This window comes from Crocuta crocuta, unplaced genomic scaffold (assembly GCF_008692635.1).
Source record: "Crocuta crocuta isolate KB4526 unplaced genomic scaffold, BGI_CrCroc_1.0 scaffold593, whole genome shotgun sequence".
In the NCBI taxonomy this organism is placed as follows: Eukaryota; Metazoa; Chordata; class Mammalia; order Carnivora; family Hyaenidae; genus Crocuta; species Crocuta crocuta.
Window position 1 is genome coordinate 241,690 of NW_027529544.1, and position 6,274 is coordinate 247,963.

A 6,274-nucleotide genomic window follows, 5' to 3' on the forward strand; every position below is an offset into this window, starting at 1 on the left:
AACCCACGCCCTGTGAGATCATGACCTGCGCAGAAGTGAGACGCTTCACCGACTGAGCCCCCCAGGCGCCCCTCAAGGAGTCCACTGATACGTCCTCTGGCTCAGAGATGGTTTTCCTCAGCTGTGTCCAGTGTACTAACGACCCACTAAAGGCATTCTTCGTTTGTGTTCCGGCGTTTTTTGATCTCCAGCGTTTCCTTGTGGTTCTTCTTAGGGTTTTCGCCCCTCGGCTGCCACTGCCCGGCTGTTCTTGCACGCGGTCTCTCCACCCGAGCCCCACGCCCATGAACCGGAGCTGTTTTGAATTCCTGGCCTGACAATTCCCCCATTCCTGCCATGTCGGGTTTTGGTGGTCGCCTGATCTCTGCAAATCGTGGTTTTGGTCCTTCGCTCTGTCTTGTACTTTCCCCCCAGAGCTGGACATGACGTGCCAGGTAAAGGAACCGCTGTGAATGGGCCTTTGGGCTGTGGTGGTGAGGACAGCGGGCCGGGGAAGCAGTCTATGGTCGTAGGATCAGGTCCCGTCTGTCCGTGAGCCTGTGCCTCCGGACCGTGAACTTCACCCGTGGCTCTCGGTTCTGTTCTCCCACTTGGGTGGGACAGGATGGCTGCAGTCGGGTTATTTCCCATCCTCAGGTCAGTTAGGTTCTGAAAATACCCCCGCGGGGTAGGTTCTGCTTAACTAGCTTCCCCTGCGGGCAGGCAGGCCCCGTTAAGGAAAACAGAGAGCCCTGGGCTTGTTCAAAGTGGTTCCTTTCCGTCTTCCCGTGCCCGAGACCGAGGGGTTTTCTCCCGTGTGTCCTGCGGGAATCTGCGCCAGCCCGTGGAGCTAAATCTCACCACCCATGACTGGGCCCCCCCGGAGCTGTCCGCACTGGGCTCCCAGCGGCCTGTCCACTANGCCTCCCCGCCCCCACTCGGGCGCGGCCCTTTGCTGTGTGTCTCCCCCTTTCTCCCCGAGCCTGGAAGGCACGGCGATGTTTCAGTCTGTTCAGCTTTTTACTGGTTATTAGGATACGGTGCTGACTCCCTAGCTCCTCCTGCGTGGAACCAGACTCTGCAGGTTTTAAATCGCCACAAACAAGCGAATGAAAGGTTTACACTCACATAATTTACAAGTCCATTAANGTGTGTGTGTGTGTGAGTGTGTGTGAGTGAGTGTGTGAGTGTGTGGAGCACTCTCCTGGTGGAGGGACTGAACTGGTGTCAGAAGGCGAGTAGGGGACCAGACCTGGCCGTGCCTCGAGGACCCTGGATGACACGGAAGCAGAGCGTTTTGGAAGCATCTGGGTAGGGGCGGAGCTGGGAAGAGATCNACACTTGCCGCGGGGCAGGGACAGCTGTGATGAGCTCGCAAATCCGGCCTGCGGCCCTGACACCAGCCCCGCTGTGTCCCGTTCACACACTGGCACCCACTGTCTTCTGGGTACTTAAACCACGGGCAGGCTTCCCTTCACTGTTCCTTTATTGTCCAATCGCATTGCTTCTCTCCGTGATACTCAAGGTCACCCGGGGGCTTGATAGAAATGCAGGTTCCCCGGGTCACCCCAGCCTGCTGATCGGGACCCTCGCAGGAGCTCCCCGGGGGCTCTTAAACAAGCTGGAGTCTGAGAGCTAGTGCATCACGCCAGAGCCCAGGAAGCGGGTCTAGACTAGCGGGCCCAGCCCTGGCTGGCCGTCAGCGGGTCTGCGGAGCTTTCAAAAAAAGATGTGGGTGGGCCGCCTGGGTGGCTCAGTCGGTTAAGCGTCTGACTTCGGCTCAGGTCATGATCTCACGGTTCATGGGTTCGAGCCCTGCATCAGGCTCTGTGCTGACAGCTAGCTCGGAGCCTGGAGCCCGTTTCATATTATGTATCTCCCTCTCTCTCTCTGACCTTCCCCTGTTCACGCTGTCTCTCTCTCTCTCTCAGAAATAAATAAAACATTAAAAAAAAAAAAAAAGAGGTGGGTGCCTGGGCCTCCCCAGCCAGCACTGACGTACTTGGCCAGAGCGGGGCCCGGGGGAGTCTGACGGGCCGCCAGGTCTGCGAATCTTGGGGGTTTGGCAGATGGCCCTACGTTCTGTTTCCCACTCACAGCTGTACTTCCTGTCCCTCCCTGGTCACCCTACCTGGCGTGTGTCCGTGCCATCTCCGTCTTGCCCAACCTACCCATTCCGGGAACAGACTGAGCCCAAATAAAGCTGCTCTGCAAACTGGTCTCGGATTCTCTTCTTTCAATTTCCTGAAGCCACGCGGGCGGTTCCTGGGTGCTTATAGCCGAATGACACTCCTGCGTTGTTCTCTTTGTTAAAATGAGGCCTCGTTCAGTGAACTAGTGTTTCTCAAACTGTGTCCCGTGGAGTATTCGTGTTCTGGCAGATACTAATGCCCGTTTTGTGAACAACTGGTCTTTGGTCAAGACCTAAAAATCGAGAAATAATTACCCACCAGATGATTTCTGCACATCACTCTTTGGGTTTGTCTCCCATCCCTACACTACGGTTTCTCAGTCTTCTTTGTGTGTTTTTACATTTTCTTTCACGGAGTTGAAATTCCTAGAACACAAAAGCAGCCATCTTGAAGTGAACGATTCGGGGGCATTTAGTACATTCACGGCGCTGGGCCCCTGCCACTTCTATCTAGGTCCACAAGTACATTTTCATCGCCTTAAAAGCAGTCACTCAAGGCGCCTGGGTGGCTCAGTTGGTTAAGCGTCCGACTTCGGCTCACGTCATGATCTCACAGTTCGTGGGTTCAAGCCCTGCGTCGGGCTCTGTGCTGACAGCTAGCTCAGAGCCTGGAGCCTGTCTTCAGATTCTATCTTTGTCTCTCTCTCTCTCTCTGACCCTCCCCTGCTCACGCTGTCTCTCTCTCTCTCTCTCAAAAATCAATAAAACATTAAAAAAAAATGCTAGTGTTCAAGAGGTCAGAGTCCACGGCACTCAAGAGAAGAAAAAAGGCTTTTGTGAATTCCGCCTTTAGAAAAATAAAAATACATCTCCCCTTTTGAAAGGCGACACAAGGTAACTGGTGTAAATACGATTACCAAAAATCAGTATTACATTTTCTATTTTTATTTTAAAGGTTCTTTTGGAATTATTTTAGATTATAGAAAGGTTGTAAAGATCATAGGCTTCCTGTTACTTCTCCTAGTTTCCCATAGTAACGTTTTACAGAACTATGGTACATTTGTCAAGACTAAGAAATTAACATTCGCACATCTCTATTAAATGAAACTACAGACTTTGGGGCTCAGTCAGTTGATGGTCCGACTCTTGGTTTCGGCTCAGGTCCTGATCTCGCGGTCTGTGAGTTCGAGCCCCATGTCGGGCTCGATGCTGACAGCTCAGAGCCTGGAGCCTGCTTCGGATTCTGTGTCTCCCTCTCTCTCTGCCCCTCCCCAACTTGCTCTCTTTCACTCAAAATAAATCAATTAACTTAAAAAAAAAAACTACGGACTTTATTTGGATTTCACCAATTTTTCCATCAATATCCTTTTTCTCCTCCAGGATCCAATCCCCGATCCCACATGGCAGTTAGTGGTCATGTCTCCTTCATCTCCTCTGGGATGGTCTCCGTCCTTGTTTGTTTTCCTAACTGTGAGGGTTTTGAAAAGTGCTAGTTAGGCATTTGGTAGACTGACCCTCAGTTTGGGTTTATCTGATGTGTTTCTCAGGATGAGACTGAGGCTATGGTTCTGAGACTACCGTAGAGGTGAAGTGGCCCTTCCGGTCACATCAGATCACATCAGGTAGCACAAGGTACCACAGAACTTATCACTGCTGATGTTAACCTTCGAGCGCTGGCAGACTGTGGCATCTGCCAGGTCTGTCCACTGACAGTTGTCATTTTCTCCTTCCTGGCCTCTGTTCTTCGGAGGACAGTCACGGGTTTAGCCCCCACTCAGTGGGGGAGGGACAATATGGCCCGCCTCCTGGAAGAGGCGGTATCTACAGATCTTTGAAATTCTTCTGTAAGGAAGACTTGTCCCTTCTCATTTATTATTCACTCATTTATCAGTACGGACTCCTGTGTATTTCTTTTCTACTGTGGCTCCCAATCCGATACTATGTTATATATTGGACTCGTGTATACTTTTTTCTACTGTGGCTCCCAATCCGATACTATGTTATCCGATACTATGTTATATATTGGACTCGTGTATATTTCTTTTCTACTGTGGCTCACAATCGGATACTGTGTTATATATCTGTCCCTCAAATTGTTCCAGTTTGCCCACGGGGAACTCTTTCAGATCGGCTGCCAGGTTCCTTTGACATGCCCCAATCCTTCCCCGCCCCCAGCCCAGTATATTAACTTTTGATGTAAAATTTGGTTTTCTTCCTCACCAATCCACTGAAACTGCTCTAAGGTCTTTTAGATTACAACGGTCTCTAGATTGCCAGGCCAAAGTCTACTCTTCCGTTCTTAGTTTACCAGACTTTTCTGTGACAATACTACTCATCTCTTTCTTTCAAAGTGCATTTCATTTTCCAAAAATTTGCTATGGCATTTTCAAACACAGACCACGCTAGAGAAAAGGGCGTACTTGACCTCCGTGTACCCATCTCCCAGCTTAAGTGGTTCTCGAAGTTTTGCTCACCTTGTTTCACGGGTCCCCTCTCACGCTCTCTACCACCTCCGTGTACCCATCTCCCAGCTTAAGTGGTTCTCGAAGTTTTGCTCACCTTGTTTCAAGGGTCCCCTCTCACGCTCTCTACCACTGGAACACTTCAGAGGGAATCCCAGGTGTCCCACGAATTCATCAATAAAGAGTACAGTGTCTTGAACAGGTCAGAACTTTAAACAAACAAACAAAAAAAACCCATACGCACAGAACAACTATTACACCTAAGAAAACAAACAAGTCTTTAATATCCTCTAGCAGTCCATATTCAAATTTCCCAAATTAAAAAAAAAATAATGTTTATTTTTGAGAGACAGAGACAGAGACAGAGAGCAAGCAGGGGAGGGGCAGAGAGAAGGGGACACAGAATCCGAAGGAGGCTCCAGGCTCTGAGCTGTCAGCACAGAGCCTGATGTGGGGCTCGAACTCATGAACCGCGAGATCATGACCTGAGCTGAAGTTGGACGCTTAAGTCACTGAGCCACCCAGGCATTCACAATTTCCCAAGTTGAATAATGAATTTGTTCAAATTAGGGCCCACACAAAGTGCACACATTACATCTCATACCAGTTCCCCACTCCCGCCACCACCCCTTCTCCAACGTACTTTTGTAAAGGCCATTGATTGAAGAAACTGGGTTTTCTGTCCTATCAAATTTCTTACATTCCTGATTGTATCTTCATGGTGCCTTTAAAAAATTTTTTTTTAAATATTTATTTTAGAGAGAGAGAGAGACAGAAGCAGAGACAGAGCATGAGTGGGGGAGGGACAGGCTGCAGGCTCCAAGCTATCAGCAGAGCCTGATGTGGGGCTTGAACTCAGGCACTGCGAGATCACGACCTGAGCTGAAGCCGGATGTCCAACCGACTGAGCCACCCAGACGCCCCATTCATAGTGTCTTTTAACATGTTAACTTACTCCTTGAATTTCTTGTAAGCTAGTAATTAGATAAAGTCTAATGAGATTCTGTATGTGTGTATATATGTATTTGCAGTATATTTGAGATCTTTCTCTATCTCAGTATATCTATCCATATATTTGCCAAAAATGTTTCTTTGGTGGTGAAGTCAACTTCCTAATGCGTCACACAGTAAAAGCCGTATTGTCTGGCTGTCCCACTTGTAATTTTCCCTTTTGAGACGCCTAGCTCCTGGCTGTCTTCCTCTTTATCTCTGCCATTTCTTCTCGGTTCCCTTCACAGACTCCGATGTTTTCAAGTCATTGTTCTTCAGGACCCCTGTGTCACCGGCCCGTTCCTCCTTGTCTATATAGATGGTCTCCTTTTCCATATCCAGACGGTGAGGACTCAAAAGTCTGTATTAAAAAAGATTTTTAACATCTATTCATTTTTTGAGAGAGAGAGACAGCACCAGTGGGGGAGGGGCAGAGAGAGAGGGAGACACAGGATCCGAAGCAGGCTCCAGGCTCTGAGCTGTCAGCACAGAACCTGGCACGGGGCTCGAACCCACGAACTGTGAAATCATGACCTGAACTGAAGCCGGATGCTTAACTAACCGAGCCCCCCAGGTGCCCCAAAAGTCTGTATTTTGTGTAGCCCCTCTCCACTGACTGGCTACACAAGCTCCTCAAACTCTGTCCCAAATGGAATCAGTTCTTCATCCCAAACTGCCTCGTTGTTTTCTTTACCTCAAAGACTAGAACCTC

The 6,274-nt window shown here is 49.4% G+C and overlaps 1 long non-coding RNA gene across 1 annotated transcript in view; it reads right to left on the minus strand.

Moving 5' to 3' along the window:
- Positions 1-4,837: 4,837 nt before the first annotated feature.
- The window catches only part of LOC144229349 (uncharacterized), a 2,497-nt gene continuing 1,060 nt past the window's right edge, over positions 4,838-6,274 (minus strand). The window contains exon 2 of the long non-coding RNA XR_013334469.1: positions 4,838-5,923. This is a non-coding gene — a long non-coding RNA (uncharacterized LOC144229349). The remainder of the gene's footprint in view (positions 5,924-6,274) is intronic.